Genomic DNA, 18,511 nt, shown 5'->3' with positions numbered 1-18,511 from the left:
CATTTCTCAATCTGCGCCAACTGCTTTTGGAATTCCGCAGCCATCACCTTAGTTAGTTCTTCAGCCGTAAGCACTGCGGCTTCCCCTGGTGCTCCAGCCTCCATCTTCTTTGTTGACCCCGCGGTGACCTTTCCCCTCTCAAAGATGGAAATTTCAGCACACATTTCTCCATCTTGTATTTTTTAATTTTTGTTTGCCCTTTAAATATCCTTGACCTCTGGACGTTTCATTACAGAACTCAGCTCGAAGACATCAAAACATGTATCCGGCCTTGCCTGTGTGCCCCATTCGTCAATTCAACTTTGCAGCAGCTCAGTCCCGGCTTTGGAAACATCTTCATCTTTCTGTGAGGCCCCGGCCCCATTGACTGTGACAGGGTTCATACTGTCTCCCTGAGATTGTTGATGTAAAGTCACATCAGACCCACACTGCCCGATTTCCAATCTAATTTATTTAAAGGTCCCAGAAGCCCAACTCCAAACCTTAAATGTTGTTCTGATCCTGTCAGTAACATTGGTTTGGAACTCACTAGTACCACCACATAGGCAGTCATCAACATGCATCTTAAAGATGCCCAAGAGTTTCCTGCCTTCGTACCAATAAAGCACGGCAGCTTCTGCCTTCAGGTAGGGACAACCCGACTTGGACAAAACTGATCTAACTGAGAAGTGCCATACACCCTGAAACATCGTTCAAAACATGGACAAACGTATTAGAATCATAGAATCATAGAAGTTTACAGCATGGAAACAGGCCCTTCGGCCCAACCAGTCCATGCCGCCCAGTTTTTACCATTAAGCTAGTCCCAGTTGCCCGCACTTGGCCCATAACCCTCTATACCCATCTTACCCATGTAACCATCTAAATGCTTTTTGAAAGACACAATTGTACCCGCTTCTACTACTACCTCTGGCAGCCCATTCCAGACACTCACTACCCTCTGAGTGAAGAAATTGCCCCTCTGGGCCCTTCTGAATCTCTCCCCTCTCACCTTAAACCTATGCCCTCTAGTTTTAGACTCCCCTACCTTTGGGAAAAGATGTTGACTATCTACCTTATCTATGCCCCTCATTATTTTATAGACCTCTATAAGATCACCCTTAAGCCTCCTACGCTCCAGGGAAAAAAGTCCCAGTCTATCCAGCCTCTCCTTATAACTCAAACCATCAAGTCCCGGCAACATCCTAGTAAATCTTTTCTGCACTCTTTCTAGTTTAATAATATCCTTTCTATAATAGGGTGACCAGAACTGCACACAGTATTCCAAGTGTGGCCGTACCAATGTCTTGTACAACTTCAACAAGACGTCCCAACTCCTATATTCAATGTTCTGACCAATGAAACCAAGCATGCCGAATGCCTTCTTCACCACCCTGTCCACCTGCGACTCCACCTTCAAGGAGCTATGAACCTGTACTCCTAGATCTCTTTGTTCTATAACTCTCCCCAACGCCATACCATTAACTGAGTAGGTCCTGGCCTGATTCGATCTGCCAAAATGCATCACCTCACATTTATCTAAATTAAACTCCATCTGCCATTCGTCGGCCCACTGGCCTAATTGATCAAGATCCCGTTGCAATCCTAGATAACCTTCTTCACTATCCACTGTGCCACCAATCTTGGTGTCATCTGCAAACTTACTAACCATGCCTCCTAAATTCTCATCCAAATCATTAATATAAATCACAAATAACAGTGGACCCAGCACCGATCCCTGAGGCACACCACTGGTCACAGGCCTCCAGTTTGAAAAACAACCCTCTACAACCACCCTCTGCCTTCTGTCGTCCAGCCAATTTTGAATCCAATTGGCAACCTCACCCTGGATCCCGTGAGCTTTAACCTTCTGCAACAACCTACCATGCGGTACCTTGTCAAAGGTTTTGCTAAAGTCCATGTAGACAACGTCTACTGCACTGCCCTCATCTACCTTCTTGGTCACTCCCTCAAAAAACTCAATCAAATTTGTGAGACATGATTTTCCACGCACAAAGCCATGCTGACTGCCCCGAATCAGTCCTTGCCTCTCTAAATGCTTGTAGATCCTGTCTCTCAGAATACCTTCTAGCAACTTACCTACTACAGACGTTAGGCTCACCGGTCTGTAGTTCCCAGGCTTTTCCCTGCTGCCCTTCTTAAACAAGGGCACAACATTTGCCACTCTCCAATCTTCAGGCACCTCACCTGTGGCTGCCGATGATTCAAATATCTCGGTTAGGGGACCCGCAATTTCCTCCCTAGCCTCCCACAACATCCTGGGATACATTTCATCAGGTCCCAGGGATTTATCTACCTTGATGCGCTTTAAGACTTCCAGCACCTCCTCCTCTGTAATATGCACACTTCTCAAGACATCACTATTTATTTCCCTTAGTTTCCTAACATCCATGCCTTTCTCCACCGTGAATACCGATGAGAAATATTCATTCAGGATCTCACCCAACTCTTGTGGCTCTGCACATAGATGCCCTTGTTGATCCTTAAGAGGCCCTACTCTGTCCCTAGTTACTCTTTTCCCCTTTATGTATCTGTAGAATCTCTTTGGATTCTCCCTTGCATTATTTGCCAAAGCAATTTCATGTCCCCTTTTTGCCCTCCTGATTTCCCTCTTAACTCTATTTCGACAATCTCTATACTCTTCAAGGGATCTACTTGATCCCAGTTGCTTATGTACGTCATATGCCTCCTTCTTCTTTTTGACCAGAGTCTCAATATCTCGAGTCATCCAGGGTTCCCTACTTCTACCAGCCTTGCCCTTCACTCTAAAGGGAATGTGCTTACCCTGCACCCTGGTTAACACATTTTTAAAAGCCTCCCATTTACCAGCCGTCCCTTTGTCTGCCAATAGTCTCCCCCAATCTACCTCTGCACGTTCCTGTCTGATACCATCAAAATTGGCCTTGCCCCAATTAAGAATTTTAACTCTTGGGCCAGACCTATCATTCTCCATAGCTATCTTAAAACTAATGGAATTATGGTCACTTGTCCCAAAGTGATCCCTCACTAGCACTTCTATCACTTGCCCTTCCTTATTACCCAAGACGAGGTCAAGTTTTGCCCCCTCTCTAGTCGGTCCATCCACATACTGAATGAGAAATTCCTCCTGAATACACTCAACAAATTTCCCTCCATCCAAGCCCCTAATGCTATGGCTGTCCCAGTCAATGTTGGGAAAGTTAAAGTCCCCTACTACTACCACCCTATTATTCTTGCAGCTATCTGTAATCTCCTTACATATTTGCTCCTCAATTTCCCGCTGACTATTTGGGGGCCTGTAGTACAGTCCTACCAAGGTGATCTCTCCCTTCTTATTTTTCAGTTCCACCCATATAGACTCAGTGGGCGAACCCTCGGATGTATCCCCTCTAAGTACTGCCGTGATGTTCTCCCTAATCAAAAACGCCACTCCCCCTCCTCTCTTACCTCCTGTTCTATCCTTTCTATAGCATCTGTACCCCGGAACATTGAGCTGCCAGTCCTGCCCCTCCCTTAGCCATGTTTCAGTCATAGCTATAATATCCCAGTCCCATGTGCCCGTCCATGCCCTGAGTTCATCCGCTTTGCCCGTCAGGCCCCTTGCATTGAAATAAATGCAGTTTAATGTAGACCTTCCTTGCTCTCTGCCCTGCTTTCTCTGGTCATGCTTTACACACTCTCCCTTCCTGCCTTTTGTTTCTGTCCCCACTGACTTCCTACATCGGTTCCCATCCCCCTGGCACATTAGTTTAAACCCTCCCCAACTGCACTAGCAAACACCCCCCCGAGAACATTGGTTCCGGTCCCACCCAGATGCAGACCGTCCGATTTGTACAGGTCCCACCTCCCCCAGAATCGGTCCCAATGTCCCAGGAATTTGAAACCCTCCCTCTTGCACCATCTCTCAAGCCACGTATTCATCCTAGCTATCCTGTCATTCCTACTCTGACTATCACGTGGCACTGGTAGCAATCCTGAGATTACTACCTTTGAGGTCCTACTTTTTAGTTTAACTCCTAACTCCCTAAATTCAGCTTGTAGGACCTCATCCCGTTTTTTACCTATATCGTTGGTGCCTATATGCACCACGACAGCTGGCTGTTCACCCTCCCCCTCCAGAATGCCCTGCAGCCGCTCCGAGACATCCTTGACCCTTGCACCAGGGAGGCAACATACCAACCTGGATTCTCGTTTGCGTCCGCAGAAACGCCTGTCTATTCCCCTTACAATTGAATCCCCTATCACTATAGCTCTGCCACTCTTTTTCCCGCCCTTCTGTGCAGCAGAGCCAGCCACGGTGCCATGAACCTGGCTGCTGCCACCTTCCCCTGGTGAGCCATCTCCCCCAACAGTTTCCAAAACGGTAAATCTGTTTTGGAGGGAGATGACCGCAGGGGATCCCTGCACTGCCTTCCTACTCTTCCTCTGTCTGTTGGTCACCCTTTCCCTATCTGCCTCAGTAATTTTAATCTGCGGTGTGACCAACTCACTGAATGTGCTTTCCACAACTTCCTCAGCATCGCGGATGCTCCAAAGTGAGTCCATCCGCAGCTCCAGAGCCGTCAAGCGGTCTAACAGGAGCTGCAGTTGGACACACTTCTTGCAGATGAAGGAGTCAGGGACACCAGAAGGGTCCCTGACTTGCCACATCTCACAAGAGGAGCATGACACGGGTCTGAGCTCTCCTGCCATGACTTAAACCTGAAGTTAAATTTGAACTACACTACACAGCTAAGAGAAAGTCAAAGAGAGAGAAATCACTTACCAGTTACAAGCCAATCACTTACCTGCTGGCTGTGATGCAATTGCTCCAGAGACTCCCTCACAGGTCTGCTTCTCTGCACCTCCTTCAGGTGAGCACCAAATTCCCTTAACTAGTTAATTAATTTACTTAATTAACTTGATTTTTTTTTTTTTTTTTTTTTGTCACTCCCCTCTTACCCGAACTCAGCCTTACCCAAACTCAGATACACTCTGTTTGCCTTCAGCACTCCGTTTCTATAGGCACTTCAGCCACACCCTTTGTATCCTTCCTGATTTACAGTCAGCCAATAGGCCTGCTCCCAAAACTGAACTCTCTCCCAAACAGCTGACCTGCAAGGTAAGGAAGTGGTTAATCAGTACTTACCTCACCCACAGCGCGCCCTTTTAAACTGTCCCCTCTGCCTCGCAGCTCCCGCGCTTTTTGAAACTCCCGCGCTGTTTCCAAGGTCCTGGCTCCCTCTCTCTTCCGAACAGCTGACCTGCAAGGTAAGGAAGTGGTTAATCAGTACTTACCTCACCCACAGCGCGCCCTTTTAAACTGTCCCCTCTGCCTCGCAGCTCCCGCGCTTTTTGAAACTCCCGCGCTGTTTCCAAGGTCCTGGCTCCCTCTCTCTCCCGAACAGCTGATCTGCAAGGTAAGGAAGTGGTTAATCAGTACTTACCTCACCCACAGCGCGCCCTTTTAAACTGTCCCCTCTGCCTCGCAGCTCCCGCGCTTTTTGAAACTCCCGCGCTGTTTCCAAGGTCCTGGCTCCCTCTCTCTCCCGAACAGCTGACCTGCAAGGTAAGGAAGTGGTTAATCAGTACTTACCTCACCCACAGCGCGCCCTTTTAAACTGTCCCCTCTGCCTCGCAGCTCCCGCGCTTTTTGAAACTCCCGCGCTGTTTCCAAGGTCCTGGCTCCCTCTCTCTCCCGAACAGCTGACCTGCAAGGTAAGGAAGTGGTTAATCAGTACTTACCTCACCCACAGCGCGCCCTTTTAAACTGTCCCCTCTGCCTCGCAGCTCCCGCGCTTTTTGAAACTCCCGCGCTGTTTCCAAGGTCCTGGCTCCCTCTCTCTCCCGAACAGCTGATCTGCAAGGTAAGGAAGTGGTTAATCAGTACTTACCTCACCCACAGCGCGCCCTTTTAAACTGTCCCCTCTGCCTCGCAGCTCCCGCGCTTTTTGAAACTCCCGCGCTGTTTCCAAGGTCCTGGCTCCCTCTCTCTTCCGAACAGCTGACCTGCAAGGTAAGGAAGTGGTTAATCAGTACTTACCTCACCCACAGCGCGCCCTTTTAAACTGTCCCCTCTGCCTCGCAGCTCCCGCGCTTTTTGAAACTCCCGCGCTGTTTCCAAGGTCCTGGCTCCCTCTCTCTCCCGAACAGCTGATCTGCAAGGTAAGGAAGTGGTTAATCAGTACTTACCTCACCCACAGCGCGCCCTTTTAAACTGTCCCCTCTGCCTCGCAGCTCCCGCGCTTTTTGAAACTCCCGCGCTGTTTCCAAGGTCCTGGCTCCCTCTCTCTCCCGAACAGCTGACCTGCAAGGTAAGGAAGTGGTTAATCAGTACTTACCTCACCCACAGCGCGCCCTTTTAAACTGTCCCCTCTGCCTCGCAGCTCCCGCGCTTTTTGAAACTCCCGCGCTGTTTCCAAGGTCCTGGCTCCCTCTCTCTCCCGAACAGCTGACCTGCAAGGTAAGGAAGTGGTTAATCAGTACTTACCTCACCCACAGCGCGCCCTTTTAAACTGTCCCCTCTGCCTCGCAGCTCCCGCGCTTTTTGAAACTCCCGCGCTGTTTCCAAGGTCCTGGCTCCCTCTCTCTCCCGAACAGCTGATCTGCAAGGTAAGGAAGTGGTTAATCAGTACTTACCTCACCCACAGCGCGCCCTTTTAAACTGTCCCCTCTGCCTCGCAGCTCCCGCGCTTTTTGAAACTCCCGCGCTGTTTCCAAGGTCCTGGCTCCCTCTCTCTCCCGAACAGCTGACCTGCAAGGTAAGGAAGTGGTTAATCAGTACTTACCTCACCCACAGCGCGCCCTTTTAAACTGTCCCCTCTGCCTCGCAGCTCCCGCGCTTTTTGAAACTCCCGCGCTGTTTCCAAGGTCCTGGCTCCCTCTCTCTCCCGAACAGCTGACCTGCAAGGTAAGGAAGTGGTTAATCAGTACTTACCTCACCCACAGCGCGCCCTTTTAAACTGTCCCCTCTGCCTCGCAGCTCCCGCGCTTTTTGAAACTCCCGCGCTGTTTCCAAGGTCCTGGCTCCCTCTCTCTCCCGAACAGCTGACCTGCAAGGTAAGGAAGTGGTTAAGCAGTACTTACCTCACCCACAGCGCGCCCTTTTAAACTGTCCCCTCTGCCTCGCAGCTCCCGCGCTTTTTGAACTTCCAAAGTCTTCCATCTACATCTGGCACCTTAGGAGGTTGTAGAAACACTGCCCTCTGGAGGTGATCCCCCAGCGCAAATGCAGCATTTATGTTTCTTGACTGAACGTTCCGAGAAAATGTCACGAAAAGGGCCAAAGAAATTTCAAAATTACCTTTCCTGCTGTGGGTGAGTCCACTCTGACCTCTTTATCTCCCAAAGCTTCTTCAAATCCCCGCGCCACTAACTTCACCTTGGGCCTTATAAGTTCCATCTGGTTGGACCTTTTCTGTGCAGATCCATCGATGTGATGATGCTGGCTGACCCCTATCTGGGACCTCTGAACACACGCCAAACTCTGTCCAACTGCCTAACTCTTTCTGTTTCACTTCCCGTACGGCTTTATCCCCTCATTTGTCAGCAGCTACAAAACCCTCTCGGTCGCGGGGACTTCAGCATCGCCCCCAAACATATCCTTGGTGTAAAACCGACAATTCCCTGCCTGAAATGTTCCAGTTATTGAAATTACATTGAATGGATGTCAAAGAAACAGACCAGAAACAGATCCCTGAGGTTCTGAGGAGTCCCCAGTGGTCAGTCAGACTGAACTAAACACGGGTGGTATAAAACAAACAATACTCACCCCGGTATCTGCTGTCCACGGGGACTTTCCTTTAATCAGAGCCGTCAGTGGATCCTGTTCCTGACACCAGACTGTTGTGGGACAAATGTCACTCGGAGTCTAGAGTTGGTTAAAGTTTAGGAATCTTTATTACAAACATGCAGGGAATGCTTCAGCGAATCGAATCATCTCAAGGAGTAGTTACAATAACACACGTTTATACACAGTACAGTTGCAGCTGTTTTGTCTGCAGGTTAGTGGGAAAGTACAGGACGTAAAAGAAACAACTCGAAAACGGCTACAGTGACTTCATCTCTCACAAAACACATCTCGGAAAACAATAGCCAGATCAGTAATCCAGAGACCCAGGGTAATGCGATAGGGATCCAGGTTCGGCAGATGGTGAAATTTAAATTAATACAAAATCTGGAATTAAAAGTCATCGATGACCATGAGAGCATTGTCGATAGTTGTAAAAACCCATCTGGTTTATTTTAGATCCACCTGTGGTGGGGGAATAACAGTATTTACTATCCAGGATAAAATAAATGTACTTCAGCCTTTGTGGATCATTCCAGTGGAAATGTGTTCTCCCCCAGGCTCAAAGATCATAATCCACTGGAAGCAAAGCCATTAGACCGGCCAATCTAGCAGAAAGAAACCCTCTGACCCTCCCACTTCACCAAGTGTCAGAATGAACAAAGTTTGATTTGATTAAATTTATTCACGTGCACCGAGGTAAAGTGAAACGTATTGTTCTGTGTACAATACAGGCAGATCATTTTATACATGAGAAAACATAGGCCATATGATAAATACATAATATAAATACGTAGACATCGGGTGAAGCATACGGAGTGTCGTGCTACTCAGTAGAGAAGGTGTGTGGAGAGATCAGTTCAGTCCATAAGAGGGTCATTCCAGAATCTGGTAACAGCGGGGAAGAAGCTGTTTTGAATCTGTTATTGCAAGTTCTCAGACTTTTGTATCTCCTGCCCAATGGAAGAGATTGGAAAAGAGAATAACCTCGGTGGGAGGGTCTTTGATTTTGCTGCCCACTTTCCCAAAGCAGCGGGAGGGGTAGACAGAGTCAATGAACGGGAGGCGGGTTCATGTGAGGGACTGGATTGTGTTCACAACTCTCTGTAGTTTCTTACAGTTTTGGGCTGGGCAGTTGCCATACCAAGTGTCATGGGAGTGTCCCTTTAAGAAATGTTTTTGTCTTATCACATGGCTTCTGTGATGTCATTGTGTGGGTGGAGCTGGGCTGTGGCTCTGGGAGTTGGTTTTACTTTCGCTTTGATTTAGGGCTGTTTTGTGTCTCTGAGCTTTCTGCTTTCGTTCTCACATTTTTGGCTGCTGTACTCAGAAAGAGGAGTATTTTGGCCTCTCTCTCTATCTTTATTTTAAAAGCTGTTTCCAGGCGGCTTGATAACTTGAAAAGAAATAATTGCTTTCTGGAAGGAATTCAAACCTGCTGTTTTGGAAAGGAAACAAGAGCATCCATACCAGGTCTTGAGTGCTGTGTGCTGGACCACACCTTTGAAAAGGAGGTACTGGTTTATGGATCTTGTTATTAAATTGGAACAGTTAAAGGGGGGAATTTATTAAGGGTTATACATAGATTACTGTAGCTGTGTGGGGTATTTATGTTTGTAATTGAGAAAAATGCTTACTGTGTGTGTTTATAAAAATATTAACTAAATTCGGAGAATAATTCTTGTTTTGATTAAAAGTGGTTAAGGCCTCTGTTGAATAACACCTGAAAGGCAGCCCTTGTACTCATCGGAACCAAAATCAATAAACAATTGTAGGTCAGGTGAACTCCATGATATACTTTGGAGTTTTCTGAACACTGGCCCATAACACCTTGGGTGGGGTGCTCTTTCCAAGAGCCGGTGCAGACTCGATGGGCCAAATGGCTTCTTTCTGCACTGTAAATTCTATGAAACTATGAAACACAAGCTATGATGCAGCCAGATAAGATGTTTTTTATGGTGCTCCTGTAAAAGTTGGTGCACCTGTAATAATTGGTAAAAGTCAATGATAATCTTCATAATTGTCACAAGTAGGCTTACGTTAACGCTGCAATGAAGTTACTGTGAAAATCTCTTAGTCGTCACACTCTGGCGCCTGTTCGGGTTCACTGAGGGAGAATTCAGAATGTCCAATTCACCTGACAAGCATGTTTTTCGGGACTTGTGGGAGGAAACCGGAGCACCCGGAGGAAACCCACGCAGACACGGGGAGAACATGCATACTCTGCACAGACAATGACCCAAGTGGGAATCAAACCTGGGACGCTGGCGCTGTGAAGCAACAATGCTAACCATGTGTTACCGTGCCGCCCATGTGGCAATCGGTGTGGACATGCTGAATTTCCTTAGTTTCCTAAGTATATGTTTCTTGGTCGTAGCGTCGATGTGGGTGGACCAGGACAGAATGCTGGTGATGTGCACACCTCAGAATTTGAAGCTGCTAACCATCTCCACCTCAGCCCCATTAATGCAGACAGGGGTGTGTACGATACTTTGCTTCCTGAAGTCAATGACCAGCTCCTTAGTTTTGCTGACATTGAGGGAGAGATTGTTATTACACCATGCCACTAGGTTCTCTATCTCTCTCCTGGACTCTGACTCATCGTTGTTTGATATCCGACCCATTACGTCGTGTCATCAGCAAACTTGTAGATGGAGCGGGAACAGATTTTGCCACACAGTCGTGTGTGTGTATAACGAGCGTAGTAGGGGGCTAAGTACGCAGCCTTGTGGGCCCCGGTATTGAGGACTATCATGGACATGTTCGTGATCCGAACCACTACAGTCGTGTCATCAGCAAACATGTGGATGGATTTGGAGCTAAATTTTGCCATGCAGTCGTATTTGTGTATAGGCAGTGCAGCCTTGCGGGGCTCCTGAATTGAGAACTATCATGGAGGAGGTGTTGTTGTTTATCTTTGCTGATTGTGGTCTGTGGGTCAGAAAGTCGAGGATCCAGTGCAGAGGGAGGAGCCTAGTCCGAAGTTTTGGAGTTTTGATATGAGCTTGGCTGGGATTATGGCGTTGAAGGCGGAGCTGTAGTCAATGAATAGGAGTCTGACGTAGGAGTCCTTGGTGTCGAGATGCTTCGGGGGCGAGTATAGGGCCAGGGAGATGGCATCTGCCGGTTGTGGCGGTATGCGAATTGCAGTGGATCAAGGAATGCTGCGAGTATGGAGTTGATGTGTCCAACATCTCGAAGCAATTCATAATGATTGATGTCAAGGCCACCGGATGGTAGCCATTAAGGCACGTTGCCTGGTTCTTCTTTGGCACCGGTATGATGGTGGTCTTCTTGAAGCCGATGGGAACCTTGGAACGGAGGAGGGAGAGATTGAGGATGTCCGCAAACACACCTGCCAGTGGGTCAGTGCAGGATCTGGGTGCATGACCTGGCACAACCAATGAGAGTCCCTGTCGTTAGTCTGCGACTCAAGATTAGTTTGGTATTGTCACTTGGAGTTCCTGATGGCTTTGTGGAGGTCATATATAGATTTCTTGAATATGTCAGGGTTGCCTGCCTTGAACACCTTCAGTCGGGAGTGAACCTCCCAATGAAACCATGGATTCTGGTTGGGTAACGTACAGACTACCTTCTTTTGCACGCAATCTTCTACACATTTACTGATGAAGTCTGTGACGGTGCTGGCATACTCGTCTAGGTTGGCTGCTGAGTTAACATAGAACATACAGTGCAGAAGGAGGCCATTCGACCCATCGGGTCTACACCAACCCACTTAAGCCCTCACTTCCACCCTATCCCTGTAACCCGATAACCCCTCCTAACCTTTTTTGGTCACCAAGGGCAATTTATCATGGCCAATCCACCTAACCTGCAAGTCTTTGGGAGGAAACCGGAGCACCCGGAGGAAATCCACGCAGAAACAGGGAGAACGTGCAGACTCCGCACAGACAGTGACCCAGCAAGGAATCGAACCTGGGACCCTGGTGCTGTGAAGCCACAGTGCTATCCACTTGTGCTACCATGCTGCCCTTGTTCTTGAATATGGACCAGTCCACTGACACTAAGCAGTCGCGTAGGAGCTCTTCCGTTGCATCAACCTTCTTAAACGGATTCTCCTGCTTAAGTTTCTGCTTGTATGCTGGGAGAAGGAGCACCATATCGTGGTCCAATTTTACGAAATGCGGTCAGGGGATGGATCATCAGGCGCCCTTGATGTTTGTGTGGCAGTGGTCAAGGATGTTGGGGCCCCTGTCGGGACAGGAGATGTGTTGGTGGAATTTTGGCAGTACACTTGAGGTTGGCCTGGTTAAAGTCCCCGGCCACGATGAACAAGGCCGCCAGGTATTCTGCTTCATTGTTATTTATAGCGGTTACAATTCATCAAGGGCCTTCTTCACTTCCGCCTGGGGTGGGATGTAGACCGCCGTGATGATGGCAGAAGTGAACTCCGTGGAAGGCAGTATGGACTGTACTTCACAGTCGGGTATTCCAGGTCCGGGGAGCAGTAGTTCACCAGGGTCGCCACATCCGAGCATCAGGAGGAGTTGACGAGGAGGCAAACTCCTTCACCCACTCCAGGTTCAGTCCTGGATGTGATTAACAGCAGGAATAATAGCAGAATCTAACCAGTCATCACTTGTGAACCCTTTGGTGTCTCCGCATGTTGGACGACTGACTGAATCCCTCCCCACAGTGAGAGGTGAATGGCTTCTTTCCAGTGTGAACTCGCTGGTGTCTCCGCAATGTGGATGATGTTTGAAATCTCTTTGTGCAGTGAGAGCAGCTGAGCGGTCTCTCCTCAGTGTGAATGCGCTGGTGTTCCCTCAGTACCCGAGAGCTTTTAAATCCACTCCCACAGTCGGAGCATTTAAAGGGTCTCTCATTGCTGTGAGTGACATTGTGGTTCAGCAAGTGATGACCGAGTGAAGCTTTTTCCAGTCGGAGAAGTGAACGGTCTCTCCTCAGAGTGAACGCGCTGGTGGGACATCAGTAGCTGTGAGCTTTTGAAACCCCTCCTGCATTCAGAGCATTTAAAGGGCCTGCTCTTGGTGTGAGTGACATTGTGTTTCAGCAGGCTGGATAATTGAGTGAATCCCATATCACACACATTGCAGATGAACGGCTTCTCCCCGGTGTGAACTCGCTGGTGGTTCTGCAGGTGGGGTAAGCGAGTGAATCCCTTATCACACACAGTGCAGGTGAATGGCCTCTCCCCAGTGTGAGCGCTCTGGTGTCTCTGCAGGTGGGATAACCGAGTGAATCCCTTATCACACACAGTGCAGATGAACGGCCTCTCCCCGGTGTGAACTCTCTGGTGTCTCTGCAGGTTGGGTAACTGAGTGAATTCCTTCCCACAGTCAGAGCAGGTGAAAGGCCTCTCTCCAGTGTGATCTCGTTCGTGTCTCCGCAGGCTACCAATGTCAGTGAATCCCTTTTCACACTGAGAGCAGGTGAAAGGCCTCTCTCCAGTGTGAACTCTTTCGTGTCTCCGCAGGTTGCCAATGTCAGTGAATCCCTTTTCACACTGAGAGCAGGTGAAAGGCCTTTCTCCAGTGTGACTGCGTTGATGCCTTTCCAGCTGGCACGGGGCTGTGAATCCCGTCTCACATACAGAGCAGGTGAACGGCCTCGCTCCAGTGTGACTGCGTTGATGCCTTTCCAGTCCATACGGACCTTTGAACCCCTTTCCACAATCCTCACATTTCCATGGTTTCTCCATGGTCCGGATGATCTTGCGTCTCACCACGTTGGACGATCAGTTGAAGCCTGGTCCACACACAGAACACCTATCCAGTCTCTCCCTGCTGTGAATGGCGTAGTATTTTTTCAGGCTGTGTCACTGGTTAAAGCTCTTTCCACAGTCAGTGCTCTGTAACAGTCTCACACGGGTGTGTGTGTCTGTCTCAGTGCTTTTCCAGACGCACTGATGTTTAAAATCTCTTGAAGCAGACAGAATAGACAAACATTTCTCCTTCTAGACTCAAAGGCCGATGATCTTCAGTTCCCAAGAATTGAGTGACTCAGTCAGTTCTTGACGTGATATTTAGTTTGAGGTATCGGCCTCAAACTCCTCTCGTTCGAACTTCCTGCAAACAGATTTTACAATGGTAATCATTGTCAGTACAGGATAGAAACTTAGAACAGACAATTCTAGTTTATATCAAACATTCTTTCCTCTCTCTTTCGCTGAAATGCTCTAAATCTCAATCCCACACACTCTCCCTCCATTCTCACTCTGCTGTATCTGATATTCACCCTCCCAATTCTCCTGAAGGTGCTGATTCAGGCTGATTGACAGATCCAAGCTCTCTGCTTCCTGTCCTGGACACAGAGACCTGAAAATCTTCATGCAGGCTGCCAGACAGATATATGTCTATATCACTGGATGAAAAATGTGTGTAATATACAGACTGTATTCACTTACTTTCCCTCCCAATTTTCCTGAAGGTGCTGATCAACAAATCTAAACTCACTAAAACCTGTACAAGAGTAGAGAATCTCCATATAAGTACATTTACTGATTAGAGATAGGGAAATTCTGAGGAAGAATTTTATTTAGTCATGGAGTGGTCATGACAGGGAACTCACTGCCCACAAGGGTTGTGGAAGTCCAGATGATCAATAATTTAAAATAAAATAGGATAGTCACTTGAAGAAAATAAACTTGCAGGGGAACAGGGATGTCGATTGGGAATGGGACTAACTGGATTGCTGTACAGAGAGTCAGCATTGACTCGAGTTCATAAATGGATTCCGTCAGTGCTGCAATGATTGTATGACTGGAAATATATAACGTAGGTACAGTACTATATTACAAAACTAGAAATAATAATACATGTATTTTGTTACAGAACCATCAATAATATATCTAATACATTCCACGTAACACTAGATATATCTCTGTCCGATATTTAAAAAATTCAAATTCATTTACGGGATGTGAGAGTCGCTGGTTCAGCCAGCATTTATTGCCCATCCATTCAGAAGGTGGTGATGAGTTGCCTTCTTGAATCGCTGCAGTCCTTGAGTTGTAGGTACATCCCCTGTGCTGACAGGGAAGGAGTTCCAGGATGTTGCCCCAGCAACAATGAAGGAAGGGCGATATATTTCCAAGTCCATCTGGTGAGTGAACCTCCAGGTAGTGGGGTTCCCAGGTATCTGCTGCTCTTGTCCTTCTAGATAGTAGTAGTCGTGGGTTTGGAAGGTGCTGACGGAGGAACCTTGGTGAGTTACTGCAGTGCACATTGTAGATGGTATACACGGCTGCTACTGGTTATCGGTGGTGGAGTGTTTGAATATTCATGAAATGGGGAGCAGTCAAGCAGGCTGCTTTGTTCTGGATGGTGTAGAGCAGCATCTTGAGTGTTGTTGGAGCTGCACTCAACCAGGCAAGTAGCGATTATTCTATTATATGCCTGACTTGTGCCTTGTGGACAGGCTTTGGTGGTCAGGAGGTGCGTTAGTCTTTGGCCTGCCCTGGTGGCCACCATATTAATATGGCTAGTCCAGTTCAGTTTCTGATCAATGATAACCCTCAGGATGTTGGTTGTGGAGGATTCAGCAATGCTAATGCCACTGAATGTCAAGGGGCGGTGGTTAGATCCTCCTTTGTCGGAGATGGTCATTGCCTGGCACTTGTGTAGCACAAATGTAACTTGCCACTTATCAGTCAACATCTGGATACTGTGCAGGGCATGCTGCACTTGGACATGGACTGCTTCATTATCTGAGGAGTCACGAATGGTGCTGAACATTGTGCAGTCATCCACAAACATCCCCACTTCTCACCTTATGATGAAAGGGAGGTCATTGATGAGGTAGCTAAAGATGGTTGGGCCTAGGAGTGTGCCCTGAGGAACTCCTGGAGCTGAGATGATTGACCTCCAACCACCACAACCATCTTCCTTTGTGCCAGGTATGACTCCAACCAGCGGAGAGTTTTCTCCGATTCCCATTGACTCCAGTTTAGCTGGGGCTCCTTGATGCCACAGTCGGTCAAATGCTGCCTTGATACCAAGGGCAGTCACTCTCACCTCACCTCTGGCATTCAGCTCTTTTGTTCATGTTTGAACCAAGGCTGTAATGAGGTCAGGAGCTGAGTGACCCTGGTTGGACCCAAACTGAGCGTCTGTGAGCAGGTTTTGCTGAGCAAGTACCACTTGATAGTGCTATTAATAACTCCTTCCATCACTTTGCTGATGGTGGAGAGTATTCCGACAGGGAAGTAATTGGTTGGGTTTGATTTGTCCTGTTTACTGTTCCCTTTATTGTCAGCCATCTCCTGGGGAAACCAGCCCTTTAATTGTGAACATTAGGAAAGAGACCATCATTTTAGCCAGACAAATAAATGTGTCAAGCTGAGGGAGCAAAGGATGTCAATGTCTTTCAGAGAGAGAGAGAGAGACCTGGGCCAAGCTTTCCAGAGTCTGCACCCTCCCTGGATTCACTTCCTTTCCCTTCAGTTGCTGCAAGTGACCAATTGAAGGTCAGAATGAGACAATAAATGGAATGAGGGAGAAAAGAAAGTGTTTTACTCAGATGTTGAAGACAGGAGGAAGGTTCAGTCTGTCTGAAGCTCAAGCTCATTCAGGGTTGGAGGAACTTGCTCGGGAGAAACCTCCATGTCCAGCTTCCGCATTGAGACAATGGGGGAGCTCTGATTGGTAGAGGAGCAGAATCTTTCCGGCCCTCCAATCTTCCTACTGGGCAACACGTTCGCACTCAGGTCAGCGGAAGTGAGCGCCCCCTTCCCTCAGTCATGCGCAGTCCTGGGTCAGGGGAGGGGTAGAGAACCGACGGCCGGAACTGTCAGCCGGTTGCCTGGAAACCTTGTCTCGAGGATATGTGGGGGAGGGGAACAATGGGTAGGGGCGGGACTCCCGCGTCTGCGCGCTGGGCAGTGACGTCACCGCGGAGCGGATTTATTCCTATTGGCTGATTTAGAGGACGAGTTTCTTTGTGATGTCACAATGTGGAGGTTGTACAATAAGTTTCAGACTAAAACTTCCTCCTCTGGGCAACATCTGGGAGCAAATCAATGTCTCCCCCTTTCATAAGGTCATAAAATATAGGAGCAGAATGAGGCCACAGATCCATTCTTCAGACATTGTGGTTCAAGGTGTCAACTCAGATTCTGCTCAGCATTTCATCGGTGGTTTGGGAGGCTCTGAAAGCGGTCATGGGGGGGTGGGGGTATCCTGTTTAAGGCCAAGGTCGTTAGGAAGATTGTGATCCAGGCGAGCGGGCAGGAGAGGAGACTGGGGGAACTGCCATTTAAAATGGTGGGAGTTTCCGTTACTTGGGAATTCAGGTGGCACGGGGATGGGAGCAGTGACATCAATTAAATTTGACCCCGTTAGTCGAACAAAGAAAGAGGACGTTCGGAGGTGGGACAGGCTCCCGTTGTCACTGGCGGGGAGGGTTCAGACCGTAAAAATGACAGTCCTCCCGAGATTTCTGTTTGTTTTCCAGTGTCTCCCTATTTTTATACCAAAGGCCTTTTTTAAGCGGGTGAACATGGTGATTTCTGGTTGTGTGTGGGCGGGTAAAACCCCGCAAGTAAAGAAGGTGCTAGAGCGGAGCCGGGCGGGGGCGGGGGTGGGGGTGCTGCCAAACCTTTGTAACTACTACTGGGCGGCAAATATTGCCATGATCAGGAGGTGGGTCGCGGGTGAAGGGTCAGTGTGGGAGTGGGTAGAGGTGGAATCATGTAAGGGCACAAGTTTGGGGCATTGGTAACGGCTCCTCTGCCGTTCTCCCCAGCCCCGTACTTCACAAACCCAGTGGCAGTGGCGGCTCTGAGAGTTTGGGGGCAGTGGCGGAAGCATACGGGAGCGGGGGGAGCATCGGTGTGGGCTCCAATTTGTGGCAACCATTGGTTTGTCCCGGGGATGCTGGATGGAGGGTTTCGGAGGTGGCAGAGAGCAGGGATTGAGAGGCTAGGGAATCTATTTATTGAAGGAAGCTTTCCATGTTTAGAGGATTTGGAGGAGTTTGAATTGCCGGGAGGGAATGGGTTTTGATATCTGCAGATAAGGGATTTTGCGCGAAGGCAGGTTTCAACCTTTCCGCTTCTACCGCCACAGGGGATACAGGACAAGGTGGTTTCTGGAACGGGGGTGGGGGAGGGGGAGGTTTCAGAAATTTACAGAGAACGTATGGAGTGGGGGAAACCCAGTTAGGTGAGCTAAAGCATAAATGGGAAGATGAGTTGGGAGGGGAGGTAGAGGCGGGTCTGTGGGAGGATGCTCTGAACAGAGTCAACACGTCCTCATCATGTGCCAGGCTCAGCCTGACACAATTCAAGGTGGTTCATCGGACACACATGACGGTGTCCCGGATGAGCAAATTTTTTGGGATAGAGGACAGGTGTGTGAAGTGCGCGGGAGGGCCCGCATACCATGTCCACATGCTTTGGGCATGCCCGAAGCTTAGGGGACACTGGCAGGGATTTGCGGATGTCATGTCCATTATGCTAAAAACAAGGGTGGCGCCAAGTCCAGAGGTGGCGATTTTTGGAGTTTCGGAAGATCCGGGAGTTCAGGGGGCGAGAGAGGCTGACGGCTTGGCCTTTGTCTCCTTGGTAGCCCGGAGACGGATATTGTTAGCATGGAGGGACTCAAAGCCCCCGAAATCAGGTTTGGGTTCGCGACATGGCCGGGTTTCTTAGACTTGAGAAAATTAAGTTCACCCTGAGAGGATCAACGTTAGGGTTCGTTCGGAGGTGGCAGCCGTTTATCGATTCCTTCAGAGAAAACTAAACTGTCAGCAGAGGCAATAAAGTGTGTGTGTGTGTGTGTG

At 48.6% G+C, this 18,511-nt stretch overlaps 1 long non-coding RNA gene across 1 annotated transcript; it reads right to left on the bottom strand.

Moving 5' to 3' along the window:
- Nucleotides 1–7,834: 7,834 nt before the first annotated feature.
- Nucleotides 7,835–18,497, bottom strand: LOC140419891 (uncharacterized). Its single transcript, XR_011946067.1, has 2 exons — nt 14,646–18,497; nt 7,835–13,797 (listed from the first exon to the last, which is right to left on the bottom strand). It is a non-coding gene; the product is annotated as an uncharacterized lncRNA (long non-coding RNA).
- Between the last annotated feature and the right edge of the window lie 14 nt (nt 18,498–18,511).

Source organism: Scyliorhinus torazame, chromosome 5 (genome assembly GCF_047496885.1).
Source record: "Scyliorhinus torazame isolate Kashiwa2021f chromosome 5, sScyTor2.1, whole genome shotgun sequence".
Taxonomy (NCBI): domain Eukaryota; kingdom Metazoa; phylum Chordata; class Chondrichthyes; order Carcharhiniformes; family Scyliorhinidae; genus Scyliorhinus; species Scyliorhinus torazame.
Note: the sequence above shows the minus strand (reverse complement) of the source record. Positions and strands in the feature narration are given on the sequence as shown.